Genomic DNA, 24700 nt, shown 5'->3' on the forward strand with positions numbered 1-24700 from the left:
TATTGTCTGTAAGAAATGGTTATTATGATATCCTTTGAAGTTTCAAATATGTATACAATTAAAATACATGACAAAAATAATGGAAAAGGAGGGAAAGGGACAATGAAGTTTAAAAGGTCTAAGTAAATCCAGGAAAGGGTAAACATATAAATTTGCATTAGAACCTAATGTCATGCTATAACCTCTACGATAACCACCCAAAGGAAGCAAAAAAAGTGTATAACTAACAAATTATAAAAGGTAAACTGGAATAATAATAACATATCTGGTTAACCAACAAGGAGACAAGGAAAAAAGTGAAGTAATATAAAACAGATGGCCTAAATAGAAAAAAAAAAACCACAAAATAAAACCTTAGTAAGATGGTAGATAACAAGCCCTACTATATCTGTAATTACATGAAATATAAATAGATGAAATACTCTAAGTAAAATAATAAGATTGTCAGACTTCATAAAAAACAAAACTTCAAAATATGCTGTGTTAACAAGAGATGAATTTTGAACACGAAGAGCAGAAAATTTAAGAGTAAAAAAATGCAAGAACTAACCAAATGAAATTGTGAGTAGCTACACTTATATCAGAAAACATAAACCTTAAGGAAAGAAGCATTATTGAAGATAAACAGAGACATTTCATAATGATAAAGAAATCAATATAAAAGGAAATAATCACAATTTAAGATCTGCGTGTACCTAGTTACACAGATTCAACATACATAAAGCAATACATGATAGAAATAAAAGGATCAAGGGACAAATCCACAGTCATAGTGGAATCATGGTGAATGCAGGTATATATTGTCAGCCCTAGAGCAGGTTTTGGCAAAATTTTTCTGTCAAGGGACAAATAGAAAATATTTTTGTTTTTGCAGGCCATATGGTTTCTGTCACGACTACTCAGTTCTGCAGTTGTAGTGCAAAAGCAGTCATTGACATAAATGAATGAGTATTACTGTATTCCAATAAAACTTTATTTATAAAAACAGACAGTGGGATAGATTTGGGCTACAGGCTGTAGCTTGCTGTTTTTTCTTTCTCCGAGGGCAACAACTTAACCCAAACAAAAAAAGAAAAAACACAAAAAATTAATAAGCCAATAGTAGAGATGTAAAGAATCCTCAATTCATCTAAAAGAAGGCAGAAAAAGAAAAAACACATGACCCAAAACAAAACAAAATATTACAAAATACAACCAGCTTATCACTGATGAAAGTGATCTTTTGAGCTTCATTTCCATGTCTCTTATCTCTCTCTCTCAATAATTTCTGACGCTCGGTAGGGAAAAAAGAAGTATTGTTAACTGAATTCCTAAATCATCAAAGCTTATCAACCTCCAAATTGTGTGTGAAATCCCTTTATTTTCACACTCACACACATGCTCACAAAAACAGGCACACAAATCCTACTCACAGAAGCCTCTGTACAGTAAGAGTTTGCTGAAAGTGGAAAAATTAAGAGAAGGTTTTACATCTTAGCCACCCAAGAACTTCAAATTACAAATCAGCCATGCTTGTTCTTAAAAGCTCTCTGGTAGGGTTCTGCTTCAAGCTAGGATGGGATAGGTTGTGTGGACCACTTATCTCATTGAAGAACTAGGAATATTAAGTAAATTGCAATAATTATATGTATGAGGTATTGGCAAACTATAGACCACAGGCCAAATCAGCTATGCCTTTTTTTTGGTATTGTTTTATGCTATAACAACATAATTAACTCGTTGCGACAAAGACCATATGGTCTGCAAAGCCAAAAATATTTACTATCTGGTCTTAACAGGAAAGTTTGCTGACTCCTGATATACTTAAAAGCACCAGAGGGCAGTACAAATTCAGACAGAGGAGAAATATTCAGAGAAAATTTAAGGAACATCAGCTGTCACTGGGGTCATGTGCTGATTCTTGATGAAGGTGGAAGACTGAGAATCAAGGTTTGGCCCGAGCAGAGGGCCATGATGGGGGACAGAGAAAGCAGCAGAGATTTCTGTGGCCACTTGACACAGAAGAAACTCAACTGGAGACTTGTGGGGCCTCTTTCCTGAGTTCCAAAGCTGTATGAGGCAGAAGGCTAAAGACTAAGCCCAAACCTTGGTCAAGCAGTTTCCCATTGCATGGGAGGCAATATGCCACTGATGGAGGGAACCTGCTAACAACTGGTGAGATTCTGAAGCCCTAGATTTCTGGTCCTTTGACGTTGATGATCCATGACCATTTTACCCCAGGCCAGGGAAACTTGCTCATCAGGGACATCAGGAGTGAAGAATCCAGGCTTGGATAGGTCTTTGCTTGGGGACAGAGAAACAAGACCTTCCATAGTCAGTACCTCCTTTGATAGGTGTGAATGACCAGAAGGGACTAAACAGGGGGTAGTTATTGATGATGTTTCTATTTCACGGTCTAGGGGTGTCCATTTTCTAAAAATTAATTGAATTATATACTTTGGATTCATTACTTTAGTGTTATGTATTATTTCAGTTAAATTTTCCAAAAAATTAAATTCTTAGGCTAACCATCTTCAACTCTTCCCCAATCTACAATTTCTATTAGTTTCCAAGATAGAATAGTTTAGTCTGTGGCTTACTTGACTGCCACTAACTTATGCCTTCATGGTCTCGCCGTCTACCTCAAGCTGCTTACTGATTTAATTTCCTAAATACAATTTCTTCCTTAAAAATAATTCTGACATTAACTATGAAATGGTTTGACTTCACCCCTCTTCAGAAGTAATGGCCACACTGCATCCTGTATGGGTCAGATTAGCGGAGTGTCACGTTTAAAGAAGAGCACAGAGAGATTGAAACATGTGCAGAGGAGGGCAAGAAGGATGATGAAGTGTATGGAAATGATGTTGTGTGTGAAACATTTGAAGGGATTGCGGATTTTCAAGGTGAAAAATAACAGACTTGATTCAGAAGGGTAGTGCGATCCCTGCTTTCAAACCCATAACCTATTTTGAGGAAGAAGGATCCATTTTATTCTAAGTATTTTGAAGGCAGAACAGGACAAAGTGTAGACGCTTATGGGGAGCAAATTTCTTTTGAATGCTCAATTATCCATTCACATAAAAATTGGTTATGTTCTTCATGAACTCAGTTAACAAACATTTATTGAATGATAAATATATTACAGGCTCTGCTGCCAAGAGCTCACAGCCTAGTGCTGAAGACATGTATGTACAACTATGAAACAAACTGAAGCTCCAAATCATGATATCTCAAGGTGATATTGGAACTCAGAGAAGAGAGGGGTGGGTGAGGAGAGGGAAGTAAGGAGGTGAGTTGCAAAGCAGAACTCAGTCTTCTTATCCCCTGCTCTCCATCCCTACCCTTCAGGGAAATGAACAGCACCACCATCCACTCAGTTACTCAAGTTGGGGACCTAAGAGCCCACCACGACCTCACCTTCTCCCTCACCCTCACACCCAAACCCAGTCAGCCTCTCAATCTTATCAATCCTAGAACTAAACATTTCTCAAAAAGATCTCTTCATTCTTGTCAACAGTTGACTTTAGGCTCCCATATCCCCTGCCTGAATAGTTTTATATCATCCTAACTGTTTTCCTGTCTCCAGCCCTGGCCCCTTCAAACCCAACATCACACAGACCTTAAGGTCCTTTTTTCTGAAATAAAAATTGAGTCATGCAAATGTCCTGTGCAAAGTCCATCATAGGCTCTTGGCATGTAGAAAAGCCATCACTCTGACATAAGATGAGAGGCCCTTTCCTCTGGGGCTGCTGCCCACCCAACCAGCTCATCTCAGAGCAGTTTCCTATTTGTATGTGCCCTACATTCCAGTAGTCCCTGACTCACTGTAGTGACCCTGTCACCCCACACTGCTGCACATATCCACATCTGTGTTGACCATGTTCCTTTTATCTGAAACACCTTTCCTCAGCTCATCCATCTGGAAATGCTACTCACCCTCCATGCATCACCTTTAACATCAATTCTATGAAGTCCTCCCAGAGCCCCACACTTGAGATGAATATCTTCCCCCTTTGTGCGTCTACTTTCTTTCTACAGGTCTATAAGATGATATGGATTTGCCTCTCTTCTTGTCAAGCTATGAGTCCTGAGGAGCATCAGCAAGGTTGTATAACATGGTAGACTCAGGAGTCAGGCTGCTTTGGCTTAAATTCCGGCTCCATTTCTTATTAGCTGCATATTTTTGGTTTCTTCACCTTTGAGCTTCAGTTTCTTCATATGCATGCTTCAGTTTCTTCATCTGCACAATGGAGATAATGGTACTTACCTTATAGGGTTGTTGCAAAAATCAAATGAGATATTACCAGTAAAGTACTTGGAACAGAGCCTGGCATGTTGTAATTCCTTAGTAAATGTGATCTATTATTATTATTACTACTATCTCTGCATGGGAGGTGTATAACTCAGAAGATGGTTTATAATAGATCCTTAATAAATATTTAATGTATTTTCCCAACTCTACACATTGCAAGAAAACTTAACTTTGGAACACACATACACACACACACTGCCCTGAGAACTAGAGTCTGAGAAATTTACACATCACAGGTATTACTTTTATTATGGTGGTCCATTTCTGGCCCTCCAAAAGGAAATTTTTCCTCACAGTCTAATGTCTTAGTTCTACAATCTTCTTCTTGCCCTGCATAGAGCATTTCTGGAGAAATTCAGTGCTTTAAGCTAAAGAGGTGACTACAAAGGTCCCTAAGTGACATTTATTCATAAAATAATAGCAAGTAGGAGGAAACTTCGAGATGAAAATCTTAACCCATGGGCGGTCATTTGAATGTTCTCCTTAGCAGTAAGTTTTCATACAACATACACTAAATTATTTCTGTGCTCCAACCTGAAGTATAAATACTGTCTTTCAAGCAAAACCTAGTTACTATGAGCTTTCATAACACTAGAATTTGATAGAAAAGTCATATAGTTCAGTCTTTGTAATGGCACTATTCCTTGCTGGCCCTTGTTACCCCACCACACCAAGACCTTCTAAGACTAACTAACTGGTAAGTTTTTTTTTTTTTTTCTTTCAACTCTGGATTCTGAAAATTTTTGTCTGAGGTGCAGAGTGCTTCTTTCTTTATATTTCTAAGGAAGCTTTCATAACATGATGGCCAAGTTATTTGAAAAATGTTTCCCTGTGGTGATGTCATTTTGAAGGGAAAACATACTTGGGATATGAAGTATTCCCATCAGAAATCTTCGAGATCTTACATCTGTACTCTTAACCCCAAGAGGTTATCAAATGATAGTAGATTATTGTAAAAGGGATAACTCCTAATGGGGTGTTGGCAGGCAGACTGGCCAACAGTCATAGGTCAGCGCACAAATATTTATAGAGGAAGTGAAAGCTTCATTTTTGCTTTCACTATCAGACAGCTTTCACAAATGTACAAAGAAAGACTAATACTCAGGATTAAGATACCCTTGTACATGAGAAAAATCCAGAAACCAATAGCCCTGTTGGCAGATTCTTACATGATGTCAAATGCCAACCTATAATGATAAAGCATGGCTGCCTAAAGGATTTCCACAATGAAAGGGAAAATATCCCAGATAAATAAGCAAAGCCAGGCCAAGAAATCTGAAGAAAAATGCATCATCTACTCAAATAGAACACGAAGAAGCCTTTTAGAATGTATAAACATTAATTATAAGCTGTGTGAAAGCATTTATTCATTGATGATTTCAAGATGGTTGCCAGTATTAGACTCAGTAGAGAAACATTTTTATTCCCTCCAGGCCAAAGTATATTATGGCAAGTCTTCTGATCAGCTATTCATTCACAGAGCAAGATCTACATGATCGTAAGCACAGGTAGCTGACAAAAATGGAAGGAAAAAAACAGATATTTGGTTTCCAGTGGTCCTTTAATTGGGTCATTGGGGAAGCAGCGTGGAATTGTAGCTAAGGCATAGACTTTAAAGCAGAAAAGACTCAAGCCTTTTTGTGCTTCTTATTGACTCTGCCTTGCTTAACTTACCTTCTCTAGGTTCCATTTTCCTCTTCTGTAAAATGGGGACAATCCACAGGGTCATTGTGAGGATTAAATGAGATCATGACAATTAAATCTTTGGCATGTTTCCTGGCATTCAAACATTATTCCAAAATATTTAGTTATTGTACTATGGAATCAGTGACCAGAGGAAAAGGTCACTTTCTATTTCATTAAGTTCATTGAGTGAAACCTGATTTTTCTAATCACGTTGACAAGTCTTATCAGGGACTGATGTCAATGTTTTCAAGCCTAATAGGAGACCCAGAAGAACCCAGACACCAGACTTCCCAGCTATAAAGTAGGAGAAAGGGCTAATAAGGTCAAGACCTGCCAACAGGGAAGGCTGTGAGTCTGACTTACCAAATAGTTTATGCTGATTCTTTGATTCATTGCTATGGGTGATGATACTGTATGAAGGACAGGACCATGGTGATGGCAGCACAAATGAGAGCTCTGGGGTGAGTCACAGAATAATCACAACAGACCACATAGGATTCCATATCCTTGCCAGACAGCTGACTTTTTTCGTTGTACAGACTGAAAGACTATACATGAGGATTTATTAATCTACTTCCATGTAGCCAAGAAAACATAATCCACGAGTGACAAGGTTTATAGCTGGCTGGCAGCCCATGAAGCTCTGGGTTTGGTAGTGGTAGAAGAATCACAAAATACAAATTTCATGCAGCAAACTTGTTTACTCTCATCCATGAGGAAAATTTATGGCAAATACTTCCTTTATGTATACCACAATTAGCTGACAACAACAGAAGTAAGATGTTAACTGGGTACTCTCTAAGTTGAGAAAATCTCAAATCTTTTACATAATCAGTTATTCCTAATTATCAATTCTGCCTCCTAATTTTATTTTGAATTGGCAATTTAAAAAAACACGATAACTTGGAGATGTGCTGTTTGTTAATAAGTGTATTCTATGCCTCAACCATCCCATAAATACATACTGCACCAATACAGCACTGAATATCTGAAGTTTTAGAAAGACTAGACTAAAACCAGGTTCTGTTCTTCATACTAAATATGTAAAATTAGTTATCTTTCCCTAATCATAATCCAAAAGATGCAATAAGTATGCAGCAAACCCAGATAAACCTTTTTCTCAGAGTATTCTTTAAGAGCAATCCATCATGATATGATTGCAGCTATGAGTACATATATGCATCATATATGCATGTGCACATGTTTGTGTATAACTAGAAGGAAATATGCAAAGTAGCCTAGTTACGATTAGTTGTGACATTATAGCAGATTCAATTGCCCATATCCTTACTTTACTACATTTTTACTACAGTTTTACAGTTGAAATAATATAAAATGATAAAATGCATTGGCCCAATTTTCTGCCTCAGTAAACAGAATACAGTGACATCTCTTTGAGATGACTTTAAGATAATTTAGGATCATGTTGGGATGCACAGTTAACATCTTGTACATCTGCATTAATATGGTAAGTGGAAAAAAAGGGAATAAAGTATGGTGATCTGAGAGTATGATGCCCCCATATATTAGTTTTTGTGGCTACTGTAATAAATTACCATAAACAGCAAGGCTTAAAACCACAGAAATGTTTTTTCTCGTATGTCTGGAGGCCAGAAGCTCAAAATCAAGGTGTCAGCATAGTTAATTGCTTCTGGAGACCTTGAGAAAGAATCTGTCCCATTCTTCTCCCCTAGCTTTTAGTGGCTGCTGGCAAGCCTTTTTGCTCCTTGTCTTGTAAATGTATCACTGTAATCTCTGCCTCTATCTTCACATAAAATTCTCCTCTGTGTATCCTTCCTTTCTCTTCTGTTATATGGGCAATGTCATTGGACTTAAGTTTCGTCCTAATCCACATTGATCTCATCCCAAGATCGTTAACTTAATCACACCTGCAAAGACCTTTTAATCCAAATATCATCACATTCTGAGGTTCTGCGTGAACATAACTTTTGATAGTTCACAGTTCAACCCACTATACTGAGTGATTTTGGAATAAACCCATTATGTCACTCTCTCAGCATTATATTCTAGATGAGTGTCACAAATAAAACAAAGCTGTATTATTGGCCTGATTTCCCTTTTTATGTTGACTATCTGGGAGTTTTTAGATAATTCAGAGGGCCATTTGATGTTACTATAGAAGGTCTGATAGAATGCTTTTATTGACCTCACTCTTGTTTTCATTTTGTGACCCTGGTTTTGTTTATCTTCTTCTCTTTCCCATGTTTTAAATTTATGCAAACTTTGCTGGATTCTTGGGAGCCATCTTCATACCTTTCTAGAAAAAGGAAGAGTATGAAGATCATATATGCCTATTATGGGCTGAAGTGTGTCCCCCCCAAAATTTATATTTTGCAGTCCTAATCCCCAGTACCTCAAAAGGTAAACATATTTGGAGATAAGGCCTTTAAAGAGATAATTAAGTTAAAATGGGGTTGTTAGGGTGGGCGCTAATCCAGTATGACTGGTGTCCTTATAAGAAGTAGGGATCAGGACACAGACAGAAGGGCAACCATGTGAGGATACAGTGAGAAGGTGGTCATCAGCAAGCAGAGGAGAAAGGCCTCAGAAGAAACCAAACCTGCTGACACTTTGAGCTTGGACTTCCATCCTCCAAAAGGGTGAGAACTTAAATTTCTGTTGTTTGAGTCATCCAGTCTGAAGTATTTGCTATGGCAGCCCTAGTAAATGAATACAATGCCTAACTATAAGTTTTCTCTTAAAATTAGTACTCAGAAAGGGAGAACTGGCCTTAAAGTCAAGAGAGTATTACAGGGCATTCTGTCAAGTATTTTATATTAGATAATGAGGTGTAGTTTGGGGAAAAAAACATTAGCTTGAAATAACTATAATTAGGACTAGTTTGGAATGTTTTATGAAAGTCACCTAACAAAATTGGTAAAAAGAATCATAATAACAAAAGGAAATGAATTATTTCACCATTACATCTTAGTGTATGATCTCACAATTGCAAATGTTAAATGTTATTTTAAACAAGATTTTTGTTTTAAAACCCAATACATTAAGTGGTTATGTTCTAGAGAAAGGAATAAATAGGATGTATATCTATTATACTATTACATGAATGAGTTGAGAGTCTTGTGGTTTGGGATAAAATTTCCAGTGACTATATTATAAAAATCTAAATAGTGCTAGTGCTCTATCTCAAATGACCTATATGGAAGTGAAGAAGAAAATTCTGCTTTATAAAACTGTTAGATGATCTCCAAAGTGGCTGTGTTGATTACTGTATTGTACTTTATGGTGTAATCCCAAGTGCTATAATATACTGTAGTGACCAACTTCTAAAATGGCCCCTAGTGATTCATGCCTTCTGGCATTTTGGTGCAGTTTTCTTTTACATTGAATAGAACTGACTTGGGTAACTGATAAAATATTGTGGGAATGAGAGAGTGATTCCTAAGGCTAGGGCATGAGGAAATTACAGCTTTCACTCTGCTCTCTCTTATATCACTCCTTCTGGAGAAAGCCATCTTCTATGTCATGAGAACACTCAATTAGCCCAATAGAGAGGTCCATGTGATGAAGAGATGAAGTCTCTTGACAAGATTCCACAACCACATGCCAGGCATGTGAATGAATCAAGTTGGAAGTAGATCCTGCAGCCTCAGACAAGGCTTCAGATGACTGCAATCCCAGCTGACATCTTGCCTGCAATTTCATGAGAAAATAGAAGCTAGAACTACCTAGCTAAGCAGGTTCTAGATCCCTGGCCCACAGAAACAGTGTGAAAAATATTTTATTGTTTTAAGCTACTAAGTTTGTAGTAAATGGTTATGTAACAATAGAACATATCTTAGAAATTTAGTCATTACAATTCTGGTGAGCACTGTTGGGTTCTGGTGAGAGCTAAACTATCTGATTTGCCATTTTCTTGCTGTTTCCTCACATGGTGGAGAGAGGAGAAAAGAGTTCTCTCCTGTCTCTTCTTATAAGTGCCCTAATCTCATCATGAGAGCTCCACCTTTATGATGTAATTACCTCCAAAAGTCCACCTCTTAATACCATCACATTGGGAATTAGGGTTTTAATATATGATTTGTATTGGAACAGGGGGACACAAACATTCAGCTCATAGCAGATAGCTAATACGGATTTTGATACCTGGAAGTGGGATGCTACCATGAACAAGCAAACAAAAAGAAAAACAGACACTAGGAATAAAAGAGAATAGCTTTGGAACCAGGCAGTGGGTGTAAACTTTTCAAGGACTTTAAGAATACTGTTAATGAAAGCCTAAAGTTTCTTGAAAACACTTTTATTAGAAGCTTCATGACTTTTGAGGAGGCTGCTGGTTAAAGTTTAAAGGAATGCAAGGTAAATGTTATTGGAAACATTTAAAAACTATTTTAAAAAATGGGGATTCTTGTGTGCTGGCAGAAAGAGTTTAGCCACACTGCCACCAGTCGTAATATGAAAGAAGAGAATGTAACTGAAGAACTAGATGATCTGGATAAGGAGACTTCCACATAGAATAATAAAGCTGCTACCTAGTTTCTCCTGTTGATAAAAGCAAAATGCAAGAGAAGAGTGATAAGATAAAGGAAAGACTGTTAAACAAAAAGAATCCATGACTTGCTGGTTATGAAATTTTCCAGTCTTTCAGATGAACAACAATGTTATTAAGAAGTAGCTTCTAGGAAAAGGTAAAATCTAGGACACTTCTAGGAAAACATGTTTTTGTTTTTTTTTTTTTATTAAAGTATAGTTGATTTACAATGTTTTGTTAATTTCTGCTGAACAGCGGAGTGACTCAGTTATACATAAATATATTCTTTCTCATATTCTTTCCCATTATGGTTTATCACAGGATATTGAATATAGTTCCTATGCTATACAGTAGGACCTTATCGTTTATCCATCCTATACGTAGGAGTTTGCATCTACTAATCCCAAACTCACAGTCCTTCCCTCCTCCACACTCCCTCCCCCTTGGCAACCACAAGTCTGTTCTCTATGTCTGTGAGTCTGTTTCTGATTCGTAAATATGTTCATTTGTGTCATATTTAGATTTCACATATAAGTGATATCATATGAAAACATGTTTTAATAATAAAGCTTGGGATATAACTGTAAGAACTGTTAAGGCTTCAGAAGGATTTAATATGGTACTTTACAGAACTGTTCAGTCAAACGATATGTTCCAAGAAGATCAGCAATTTCATAAGACACCAAAGTATAGAAAAGCTTATCTCCAAGATATCTGTGGATGTGTTTTTTGTTTAACGAGTGAACTAAAATAAGATTCAAAGAAGACCCACAAAGATTTTAAGAAAGGTGCATTGACGAAAACACCACAAGCTTACATTGAAAGGGATGGAAATAGTGCAAAATAAAAAGAAGTATTTGGACCACCAGATTTCTACAGGCAGCAAACAAGTTGAAACTGTTGTTCAACTGGAAACATAGACTTCCTTTCATGGAAAAATGATTCAAAAGATGGAACCAAAAGCTCAAAAGATAGAGCCAGGATTCATGAAGAATCATCCTAGACAGAAGTAGGACAAAATTCCAACATTTGCTAAGCTGTATTTCAGAATTCAGTGGATTGGTGGCCCTGTGTGCTTCCTTTATTCTCAGTTTTTGACCAGATGTGTCTATAGCAGTTATCCTGTATGTAAGGATAAAGCCTTTCTTTTTAGTTTACAGTTATTCAAATTGAGAGAAACTGTTTGAGGAGCAGTATTTAAGGAAGTATACCCACAGAGATGCAACTGCCTCTGGACCTGGTTTAGGTTATGGGAATCTGGACTTTGAGATGATGTTGTAACAAGGGATGAGACTCATATCCATAAGAACCATGATAGGTGTTCGTGTGTTGATGGGGGTTCTTCTCCATAGCATCATTCAGGGATTTAGATTGATATAGGCTCTGTCACTTTGCATATTGAAATCCCACTGTCAGAAAGGTGAATGTTGAAGATGCCCATGAAAACTTTGAATTAAACTGTTTTATTAAATATGAGAGTGGAATAAAGCAATACACTTCTCAATTTTCACATATATATGTAAATTAAGACATTAAAAACCATAAATTTAAAGTTGATTATTTCATTTTCTAAAAATTGATAATTTAGGGTTGGTCAAATAATTATTTTTCAGATGTCATTGGGAAAATGAGAGATTACCTTATGTGTAGTATCATTTTATACTCTGGCATATACAGAAAATTTTTTTTAAGTTATTAATTCACTGCTAGGTACAATGCTTCCCAATATGTGTTCTGAAAAACAGTGGTCCTTTGACATACTCTAAAAAGAAAAGTTTTTTTAGTCAAGTAAGTTTGTGAAAAGATGTATAGACTGTCTCTTGCATAGAGAATCCAGGGCATGTCAGCATATTAAATGTTCTGAAACATCCTTCAGTAAAGAAACTGGTTTAATTTTGTTTGAGCCAGATCTCCCAAACATGATTTATTCAAGAGACAATCCTCTCCATTTAGAAAAATACACTGCACTTTTTAGAGCAGTTTTGGATTTACAGAAAGATTGCATAGAAAGTACAAAGTTCCCATATAAGCCTCCCTCCCTTCTCCGATTATTAACATATTACATTATTGTGGTACATTTGTTACAATTGGTAAGAGGGGGATATCCTTTTCCTTTTCCCCAGTTTAGGGGGAAAACATCTAGTTTTTCACTATTAAGTATGAAGTTAGCTGTAGAATTTTTGCAGGTGTTCTTTATCAAGTTGAGGAAGTGTCCTTCTATTCCCAGTTTGCTGAGAGTTTTTATCATGAATGGCTGTCAGGTTTTACCAAATGCTTTTTCTGCATCTTTTGATAAGATCACATAATATTTTATCTTTAGTCTATTGATGTGATGAAACATTAATTAAGTTTCAAATGTTGAATCAACCTTGAATACCTGGAATAAATCTCAGTTGGTCATGGTATACAATTCTTTTTATACATTATTGGATTCAATTTGCTAATAAAATTTTGTTGAGGATTTTTGTACCTATGTTCATGAGAAATATTGGTCTGTAGTTTTCCTTCTTAGCAATGATTTTATATGGTTTTTGTATTAGGGTAATGCTGGCCTCATAAAATAAATTAGAAAGTGTTCCTTCTGCTTCTATCTTCTGGAAGAGATGGTAGAGAATTGATAAAATTTCTTCATTTTCCTATGTAAAAATCCTTTTCAAACTCAACCAATAAAAATGTTTTGTCTTTAATTAATTACCTGGTTATTATTTTTCATATTTTTGTTTTCTCTCTTATGGATATTTTTGTTTTTGCTTACATACAATAAAACGGACAGATTGTAAGTACACAATTTGATGAGTTCTGACAATTATATACACCAATGTAATCGCTCCAGTAAAGATATAGAACATTCCAATTACTCCAGAAAGCTCCCTTGTGCATCTTTCCAGTCAATTCTCCCTGCCCACCCCTATCCCTTCACCTGCCTAAGCCACCATTATTCTAATTTCTATTACCATAGCTCAGCTATGCCTCTTTTGCTCTTTATATAACTGGAGGTAGATATAATATTCTTTTGTATCTCACTTCTTTTACTCAACATGATGTTTTTGAGATTCATCCATATTGTTTAGTGTGTCAGTTGTTTATCCCTTTGTACTTATTTATCTATTTTTCTTTAGTAAATATTAGACATAACATTGTGTAAGTTTAAGGTGTATAGTATGTTACTTTGATACATTTATATATTATAATATGATTGCCAATGTAGCAAAAATTATCACATTATATAATTATGGTATAATATTATTATCAATATTTAATATACTGTGCATTAGATCTCTGTTAGTTATTTTCTGCACATTACAAGTTTATACCCTAAACATTATCACTCTAGTCCCATCCCCCACCATCCTATGGAAAGCACCATTTTACTCTGTATTTAGTTGGTTTGAAACTTTTTTTAATTATTTATTTATTTATTTATTTTAACATGTTTATTGGAGTATAATTACTTTACAATGGTGTGTTAGTTTATGCTATATAACAAAGAGAATCAGCTATACATATACATATATCCCCATTTCTCCTCCCTCTTGCGTCTCCCTCCCATACTCCCTATCGCACCTCTCTAGGTGGACACAAAGCACCGAGCTGATCTCCCTGTGCCATGCGGCTGCTTCCCACTAGCTATCTATTTTACATTTGGTAGTGTGTGTATGTCCACGCCACTCTCTCACTTCTTCCCAGCTTACACTTGCTCCTCCCCGTGTCCTCAAGTCCATTCTCTACATCTGCGGCTTTATTCCTGTCCTGCCCCTAGGTCCTTCAGAACCATTTTTTTAATATTCCATATATATGTGTTACCATATGGTATTTATTTTTCTCTTTCTGACTTACTTCACTCGTATGACAGACTCTAGGTCCATCCACTTCACTACAAATAACTCAATTTTGTTTCTTTTTATGGCTGAGTAATATTCCATTGTATATATGTGCCACATCTTCTTTATCCATTCATCTGTTGATGGACACTTAGGTTGCTTCCATGTCCTGGCTACTGTAAATAGAGCTGCAATGAACATTGAGGTACATGATGCTTTACGAGTTATGGTTTTCTCAGGGTATATGCCCAGTAGTGGGATTGCTGGGTCATATGGTAATTACATTTTTAGTTGTTTAAGGAACCTCCATACTGTTCTCCATAGCGGCTATATCAATTTAGATTCCTACCAACAGTGCAAGAGGGTTCGCTTTTCTCCACACCCTCTCCAGCATTTATTGTTTGTAGATTTTTTGATGATGGCCATTCTGACTGGTGTGAGATGATACCTCATTGTAGTTTTGATTTGCATTTCTCTAATGATCAGTGATGTTGAGCATACTTTCATGTGTTTGTTGCCAATCTGTGTATCTTCTATGGAGAAATGTCTATTTAGGTCTTCTGCCATTTTTGAATTGGGTTGTTTGTTTTTTTGATATTGAGCTGCATGGGCTGCTTATATATTTTGGAGATTAATCCTTTGTCAGTTGCTTCATTTGCAAATATTTTTTCCCATTCTGAGGGTTGTTTTTTCATCTTGTTTATGGTTTCCTTTGCTGTGCAAAAGCTTTTAAGTTTCATTAGGTCTCATTTGTTTATTTTTGTTTTTGTTTCCATTTCTCTAGGAGGTGGGTCAAAAAGGATCTTGCTGTGATTTATGTCATAGAGTGTTCTTCCTATGTTTTCCTCTAAGAGTTTGATAGTGTCTGGCCTTACATTTAGGTGTTTAATCCATTTTTTTTTTTTTAAACGTCTTTATTGAAGTATAATTGCTTTACAATGGTGTGCTAGCTTCTGCTTTACAACAAAGTGAATCAGTTACACATATACATATGTTGCCATATCTCTTCCCTCTTGCATCTCCCTCCCTCCCACCCTCCCTATCCCACCCCTCTAGGTGGTCACAAAGCACCGAGCTGGTCTCCCTGTGCTATGCGGCTGCTTCCCACTAGTTATCTATTTTACATTTGGTAGTGTATATATGTCCATGACACTCTCTCACCCTGTCACATCTCACCCCTCCCCCTCCCCATATCCTCAAGTCCATTCTCTAGTAGGTCTGTGTCTTTATTCCCATCTTGCCACTAGGTTCTTCATGACCTCTTTTTTTTTTTTTTTTTCCCCTTAGATTCCATATATATGTGTTAGCATACTGTATTTGTTTTTCTCTTTCTGACTTACTTCACTCTGTATGACAGACTCTAACTCCATCCACCTCATTACAAACACCTCCATTTCATTTCTTTTTATGGCTGAGTAATATTCCATTGTATATATGTGCCACATCTTCTTTATCCATTCATCCGATGATGGACACCTAGGTTGCTTCCATGTCCTGGCTATTGTAAACAGAGCTGCAATGAATATTTTGGTACATGACTCTTTCTGAATTATGGTTTTCTCAGGGTATATGCCCAGTAGTGGGATTGCTGGGTCATATGGTAGTTCTATTTTTAGTTTTTTAAGGAACCTCCATACTGTTCTCCATAGTGGCTGTATCAATTTACATTCCCACCAACAGTGCAAGAGTGTTCCCTTTTCTCCACACCCTCTCCAGCATTTATTGTTTCTAGATTTTTTGATGATGGCCATTCTGACCGGTGTGAGATGATACCTCATTGTAGTTTTGATTTGCATTTCTCTAATGATTAATGATGTTGAGCATTCTTTCATGTGTCTGTTGGCAATCTGTATCTCTTCTTTGGAGAAATGTCTATTTAGGTCTTCTGCCCATTTTTGGATTGGGTTGTTTGTTTTTTTGTTATTGAGCTGCATGAGCTGCTTGTAAATCTTGGAGATTAATCCTTTGTCCGTTGCTTCATTTGCAAATATTTTCTCCCATTCTGAGGGTTGTCTTTTGGTCTTGTTTATGGTTTCCTTTGCTGTGCAAAAGCTTTTAAGTTTCATTAGGTCCCATTTGTTTATTTGTGTTTTTATTTCCATTTCTCTAGGACCTGGGTCAAAAAGGATCTTGCTGTGACTTATGTCATACAGTGTTCTGCCTATGTTTTCCTCTAAGAGTTTGATAGTGTCTGGCCTTACACTTAGGTCTTTAATCCATTTTGAGTTTATTTTTGTGTATGGTGTTAGGGAGTGTTCTAATTTCATACTTTTACATGTACCTGTCCAATTTTCCCAGCACCACTTATTGAAGAGGCTGTCTTTTCTCCACTGTATATGCTTGCCTCCTTTATCAAAGATAAGGTGACCATATGTGCGTGGGCTTATCTCTGGGCTTTCTATCCTGTTCCATTGATCTATATTTCTGTTTTTGTGCCAGTACCAAACTGTCTTGATTACTGTAGCTTTGTAATATAGTCTGAAGTCAGGGAGCCTGATTCCTCCAGCTCCATTTTTCGTTCTCAAGATTGCTTTGGCTATTCGGGGTCTTTTGTGTTTCCATACAAATTGTGAAATTTTTTGTTCTAGTTCTGTGAAAAATGCCAGTGGTAGTTTGATAGGGATTGCATTGAATCTGTAGATTGCTTTGGGTAGCAGAGTCATTTTCACAATGTTTATTCTTACAATCCAAGAACATGGTATATCTCCCCATCTATTTGTATCATCTTTAATTTCTTTCATCAGTGTCCTATAATTTTCTGCATACAGGTCTTTTGTCTCCTTAGGTAGGTTTATTCCTAGGTATTTTATTCTTTTTGTTGCAATGGTAAACGGGAGTGTTTTCTTAATTTCACTTTCAGATTTTTCATCATTAGTATACAGGAATGCAAGAGATTTCTGTGCATTAATTTTGTATCCTGCTACTTTACCAAATTCATTGATTAGCTCTAGTAGTTTTCTGGTAGCATCTTTTGGATTCTCTATGTATAGTATCATGTCATCTGCAAACAGTGACAGCTTTACTTCTTCTTTTCCGATTTGGATTCCTTTTATTTCTTTTTCTTCTCTGATTGCTGTGGCTAACACTTCCAAAACTATGTTGAATAATAGTGGTGAGAGTGGGCAACCTTGTCTTGTTCCTGATCTTAGTGGAAATGGTTACAGTTTTTCACCATTGAGGACAATGTTGGCTGTGGGTTTGTCATATACGGCCTTTATTATGTTGAGGAAAGTTCCCTCTATGCCTACTTTCTGCAGGACTTTTATCATAAATGGGTGTTGAATTTTGTCAAAAGCTTTCTCTGCATCTATTGAGATGATCATATGGTTTTTCTCCTTCACTTTGTTAATATGATGTATCACGTTGATTGATTTGCGTATATTGAAGAATTCTTGCATTCCTGGAATAAACCCCACTTGATCATGGTGTATGATCCTTTTAATGTGCTGTTGGATTCTGTTTGCTAGTATTTTGTTGAGGATTTTTGCATCTATGTTCATCAGTGATATTGGCCTGTAGTTTTCTTTCTTTGTGACATCTTTGCCTGGTTTTGGTATCAGGGTGATGGTGGCCTCGTAGAATGAGTTGGGGAGTGTTCCTCCCTCTGCAATATTTTGGAAGAGTTTGAGAAGGATAGGTGTTAGCTCTTCTCTAAATGTTTGATAGAATTCGCCTGTGAAGCCATCTGGTCCTGGGCTTTTGTGTGTTGGAAGATTTTTAATCACAGTTTCAATTTCAGTGCTTGTGATTGGTCTGTTCATATTTTCTATTTCTTCCTGGTTCAGTCTCGGCAGGTTGTGCATTTCTAAGAATCTGTCCATTTCTTCCAGGTTGTCCATTTTATTAGCATAGAGTTGCTTGTAGTAATCTCTTATGATCGTTTGTATTTCTGCAGTGTCAGTGGTTACTTCTCCTTTTTCATTTCTAATTCTATTAATTTGAGTCTTCTCCTTTTTTCTCTTGATGAGTCTGGCTAATGGTTTATCAATTTTGTTTATCTTCTCAAAGAACCAGCTTTTAGTTTCATTGATTTTTGCTATTGTTTCCTTCATTTCTTTTTCATTTATTTCTGATCTGATCTTTATGATTTCTTTCCTTCTGCTAGCTTTGGGGTTTTTTTGTTCTTCTTTCTCTAATTGCTTTAGGTGCAAGGTTAGGTTGTTTATTCGAGATGTTTCCTGTTTCTTGATGTAGGCTTGTATTGCTATAAACTTCCCTCTTAGAACTGCTTTTGCTGCATCCCATAGGTTTTGGATCGTCGTGTCTCCATTGTCATTTGTTTCTAGGTATTTTTTGATTTCCCCTTTGATTTCTTCAGTGATCACTTCGTTATTAAGTAGTGTATTGTGTAGCCTCCATGTGTTTGTATTTTTTACAGATCTTTTCCTGTAATTGATATCTAGTCTCATAGCGTTGTGGTCGGAAAAGATACTTGATACGATTTCAATTTTTTAAAATTTACCAAGGCTTGATTTGTGACCCAAGATATGATCTATCCTGGAGAATGTTGCATGAGCACTTGAGAAAAATGTGTATTCTGTTGTTTTTGGGTGGAATGTCCTATAAATATCAATTAAGTCCATCTTGTTTAATGTATCATTTAAAGCTTGTGTTTCCTTATTTATTTTCATTTTGGATGATCTGTCCATTGGTGAAAGTGGGGTGTTAAAGTCCCCTACTATGATTGTGTTACTGTCGATTTCCCCTTTTATGGCTGTTAGTATTTGCCTTATGTATTGAGGTGCTCCTATGTTGGGTGCATAAATATTTACAATTGTTATACCTTCCTCTTGGATCGATCCCTTGATCATTATATAGTGTCCGTCTTTGTCTCTTGTAATTGTCTTTATTTTAAAGTCTATTTTGTCTGATATGAGAATTGCTACTCCAGCTTTCTTTTGATTTCCATTTGCATGGAATATCTTTTTCCATCCCCTCACTTTCAGTCTGTATGTGTCTCTAGGTCTGAAGTGGGTCTCTTGTAGACAGCATATATATGGGTCTTGTTTTTGTATCCATTCAGCCAGTCTGTGTCTTTTGGTGGGAGCATTTAATCCATTTACATTTAAGGTAATTATCGATATGTATGTTCCTATTCCCATTTTCTTAAATGTTTTGGGTTTGTTATTGTAGGTCTTTTCCTTCTCTTGTGTTTCTTGCCTAGAGAAGTTCCTTTAGCATTTGTTGTAAAGCTGGTTTGGTGGTGCTGAACTCTCTCAGCTTTTGCTTGTCTGTAAAGGTTTTAATTTCTCCATCAAATCTGAATGAGATCCTTGCTGGGTAGAGTAATCTTGGTTGTAGGTTTTTCTCCTTCATCACTTTAAGTATATCCTACCACTCCCTTCTGGCTTGCAGCGTTTCTGCTGAAAGATCAGCTGTTAACATTATGGGGATGCCCTTGTGTGTTATCTGTTGTTTTTCCCTTGCTGCTTTTAATATGTTTTCTTTATATTTAATTTTTGATAGTTTGATTAATATGTGTCTTGGTGTGTTTCTCCTTGGATTTATCCTGTATGGGACTCTCTGTGCTTCCAGGACTTGATTAACTATTTCCTTTCCCATATTAGGGAAGTTTTCAACTATAATCTCTTCAAATATTTTCTCAGTCCCTTTCTTTTTCTCTTCTTCTTCTGGGACCCCTATAATTCGAATGTTGGTGCGTTTAATGTTGTCCCAGAGGTCTCTGAGACTGTCCTCAGTTCTTTTCATTCTTTTTTCTTTATTCTGCTCTGCAGTAGTTATTTCCACCATTTTATCTTCCAGGTCACTTATCCGTTCTTCTGCCTCAGTTATTCTGCTATTGATCCCATCTAGAGTATTTTTAATTTCATTTATTGTGCTTGTCATCGTTTCTTGGTTCCTCTTTAGTTCTTCTACGTCCTTGTTAAATGTTTCTTGCATTTTGTCTATTCTATTTCCAAGACTTTGGATCATCCTTACTATCATTATTTTGAATTCTTTTTCAGGTAGACTACCTATTTCCTCTTCATTTGTTAGGTCTGGTGTGTTTTGACCCTGCTCCTTCATCTGCTGTGTGTTTTTCTGTCTTCTCATTTTGCTTATCTTACTGTGTTTGGGGTCTCCTTTTCACAGGCTGCAGGTTCGTATTTCCCGTTGTTTTTGGTATCTGTCCCCAGTGGCTAAGGTTGGTTCAGTGGGTTGTGTAGGTTTCCTGGTGGAGGGAACTAGTGCCTGTGTTCTGGTGGATGAGGCTGGATGTTGTCTTTCTGGTGGGTTCGTCCACGTCTGGTGGTGTGTTTTGGGGTGTCTGTGGCCTTATTATGATTTTAGGCAGCCTCTCTGTTAATGGATGGGGCTGTGTTCCTCTCTTGCTAGTTGTTTGGCATAGGGTGTCCAGCACTGTAGCTTGCTGGTCGTTGAGTGAAGCTGGGTCTTGATGTTGAGATGGAGATCTGTGAGAGATTTTCGCCGTTTGGTATTACGTGGAGCTGGGAGGTCTCTTGTGGACCAGTGTCCTGAAGTTGGCTCTCCCACCTCAGAGGCACAGCCCTGATGCCTGGCTGGAGCACCAAGAGCCTTTCATCCACACGTCTCAGAATAAAAGGGAGAAAAAATGGAAAGAAAGAAAAAAAGAGGATAAAATAAAATAAAATAAAGCAATTATAATAAAAAATAAGAAAAAAAATTATTAAGAGTAAATTTATTAAGAAAAAAAATTTTTTTTAATTTTTTAAAATAGATTTATTAATTTTTTGTACTAAAAATAAGAAAAAAATTATTTAGAAAAAATTTATTAAGAAAAAAAATTTTTTTAAATAAAAAATATGAAAAAACTTATTAAAAATTTTTTTAAAAATAGAAAATAAGGAAAAAATTATTAAGAAAACATTTATTAGGGAAAAAAAAAATTTTAACCCAAAAAAAAAAAAAAAAAAAAAAAAACGGACGGACCTAACCCTAGGACTAACGGTGAGAGCAAAGCTATACGGACAAAATCTCACCCAGAAGCATACACATCTACACTCACAAAAAAAAGGAAAAGGGGAAAAGTTAATATATCCTGCTCCCAAAGTCCATCTCCTAAATTTGGGATGATTCGTTGTCTATTCAGGTATTCAACAGATGCAGGCACATCAAGTTGTTTGTGGAGCTTTAATCCGCTGCTTCTGAGGCTGCTGGGAGAGATTTCCCTTTCTCTTCTTTGTTCGTACAGCTCCCGGGGTTCAGCTTTGGATTTGGACCCGCCTCTGCATGTAGGTCCCCTGAGGGCGTCTGTTCCCCGCCCAGACAGAACGGGGTTAAAGGAGCAGCTGATTCGGGGGCTCTGGCTCAGTCAGGCCGGGGGGAGGGAGCGGTACGGAGGAGGCGGGGCGAGCCTGCGGCGGCAGAAGCCGGCGTGACGTTGCAGCAGCCTGAGGCGCGCCGCGCCGTGCGCTCTCCCGGGGAAGTTGTCCCCGGATTACGGGAGCCTGGCCGTGGCGGGCTGCACAGGCTCCCGGGAGGGGCGGTGTGGAGAATGACCTGTGCTCGCCCACAGGCTGTTTGGTGGCGGCAGCAGCAGCCTTAGCGTCTCATGCCCGTCTCTGGGGTCCGCGCTGATAGCCGCGGCTCGCGCCCGTCTCTGGAGTTCGTTTAAGTGGCGCTCTGAATCCCCTCTCCTTGCACGCCGCGAAACAAAGAGGCAAGAAAAAGTCTCCTGCCTCTTCGGCAGCTGCTGACTTTTTCTCGTGCACCCTCCCGGCTAGTTGTGGTGCGCTAGACCCTTCAGGCTGTGTTCACGCCGCCAACCCCAGTCCTCTCCCTGGGATCCGACCGAAGCCCGCGCCTCAGCTCCCAGCCCCGCCCGCCCCGGCGGGTGAGCAGACAAGCCTCTCGGGCTGGTGAGTGCTGCTCGGCGCCGAGCCTCTGTGCGGGAATCTCTCCGTTTTTCCCTCTGCGTCCCTGTTGCTGTGGGATCCGCGCTGATAGCCGCGGCTCGCGCCCGTCTCTGGAGCTCGTTTAGGCGGCGCTCTGAATCCCCTCTCCTTGCGCGCCGCGAAACAAAGAGGCAAGAAAAAGTCTCTTGCCTCTTCGGCAGCTGCAGTCTTTTTCCCGGACTCCCTCCCAGCTAGCACCGAAGCCCGAGCCCCAGCTCCCAGGCCCCGCCCGCCCCGGCGGCTGAGCAGACAAGCCTCTCGGGCTGGTGAGTCCTGGTCGGCACCGCTCCTCTGTGCGGGAATCTCTCCGCTTTGCCCTCCGCACCACTGTGGCTGCGCTCTCCTCCGTGGCTCCGAAGCCTCCCCCCTCTGCTACCCGCAGTCTCTGCCCACGAAGGGGCTTCCTAGTGTGTGGAAACCTTTCCTCCTTCACAGCTCCCTCCCACTGGTGCAGGTCCCGTCCCTATTCTTTTGTCTCTGTTATTTCTTTTTTCTTTTGCCCTACCCAAGTACGTGGGGATTTTCTTGCCTTTTGGGAGGTCTGACGTCTTCTGCCAGCGTTCAGTGGGTGTTCTGTAGGAGCAGTTCCACGTGTAGATGTATTTCTCATGTATCTGTGGGGAGGAAGGTGATCTCCGCGTCTTACTCTTCCGCCATCTTGCCCCTCCTACTAATCCATTTTGAGTTTATTTTTGTGTATGGTGTTAGGGAGTGTTCTAATTTCATTCTTTTACATGTAGCTGTCCAGCTTTCCCAGCACCACTTATTGAAGAGGCTGTCTTTTTTCCATTGTATATTCTTGCCTGTTTTTATCAAAAATGAGGTGACCATATGTGTGTGGGCTTATCTCTGGGCTATCCTGTTCCATTGATCTATATTTCTGTTTTTGTGCCAGTACCATACTGCCTTGATTACTGGAGCATTGTAGTATAGTCTGAAGTCCAGGAGCCTGATTTCTTCAGCTCCGTTTCCTTTCTCAAGATTGCATTGGCCATTCAGGGTCTTTTGTGTTTCCATACAAATTGTGAAAATTTTTGTTCTAGTTCTGTGAAAAATGCCATTGGTAGTTTGAAAGGGAGTGCACTGAATCTGTAGATTGCTTTGGGTAGTAGAGTCATTTTCACAATGTTGATTCTTCCAGTCCAAGAACATGGTATATCTCTCCATCGGTTTGTGTCATCCTTAATTGCTTTCATCAGTGTCTTATACTTTTCTGCCTACAGGTCTTTTGTCTCCTTAGGTAGGTTTATTCCTAGGTATTTTATTCTTTTTGTTGCAATGGTAAACGTGTTTTCTTAATTTCTCTTTCAGATTTTTCATCATTAGTGTATAGGAATGCAAGAGATTTCTGTGCATTAATTTTGTATCCTGCTACTTACCAAATTCATTGATTAGCTCTAGTATTTTTCTGGTAGCATCTTTAGGACTCTCTATGTATAGTATCATGTCATCTGCAAACAGTGACAATTTTACTTTTTCTTTTCCGATTTGGATTCCTTTTATTTCTTTTTCTTCTCTGATTGCTGTGGCTAACACTTCCATAACTATGTTGGATAATAGTAGTGAGAGTGGACAACCCTGTCTTGTTCCTGATCTTAGAGGAAATGTTTTCAGGTTTCACCATTGAGAACGATGTTGTCTGTGGGTTTGTCATATATGGCCTGTATTATGTTGAGGTAAGTTGTGTCTATGCCTACTTTCTGGAGAGTTTTTATCATAAATAGGTGTTGAATTTTGTTGAAAGCTTTTTCTGCATCTATTGAGATGATCATATGGTTTTTCTCCTTCAATTTGTTAATATGGTGTATCACATTGATTGATTTGCATATATTGAAGAATCCTTGCATTCCTGGGATAAACCCCACTTGATCATGGTGTATGATCCTTTTAATGTGCTCTTGGATTCTGTTTGCTAGTATTTTGTTGAGGATTTTTGCATCTATGTTCATCAGTGATATTGGCCATAGTTTTCTTTCTTTGTGACATCTTTGTCTGGTTTTGGTGTCAGGGTGATGGTGGCCTCGTAGAATGAGTTTGGGAGTGTTCCTCCCTCTGCTATATTTTGGAAGAGTTTGAGAAGGATAGGTGTAGTTCTTCTCTAAATGTTTGACAGAATTCACCTGTGAAGCCATCTAGTCCTAGGCTTTTGTTTGTTGGAAGTTTTGTAATCACAGTCTCAATTTCAGTGCTTGTGATTGGTCTGTTTACATTTTCTATTTCTTGCTGGTTCAGTCTCGGAAGGTTTTGCTTTTCTAAGAATTTGTCCATTTCTTCCAGGTTGTCCATTTTATTGGTATATAGTTGCTTGTAGTAATCTCTCATGAGCCTTTGTATTTCTGCTGTGTCAGTTGTTACTTCTCCTTTTTCATTTCTAATTCTGTTGATTTGAGTCTTCTCCTTTTTTGTCTTGATGAGTCTGGCTAATGGTTTATCAATTTTGTTTATCTTCTGAAAGAAGAAGCTTTTCGTTTTATTGATCTTTGCTTTCAGTTCCTTCATTTGTTTTTCATTT

Source organism: Eubalaena glacialis, chromosome 17 (genome assembly GCF_028564815.1).
Source record: "Eubalaena glacialis isolate mEubGla1 chromosome 17, mEubGla1.1.hap2.+ XY, whole genome shotgun sequence".
Classification (NCBI taxonomy): Eukaryota; Metazoa; Chordata; class Mammalia; order Artiodactyla; family Balaenidae; genus Eubalaena; species Eubalaena glacialis.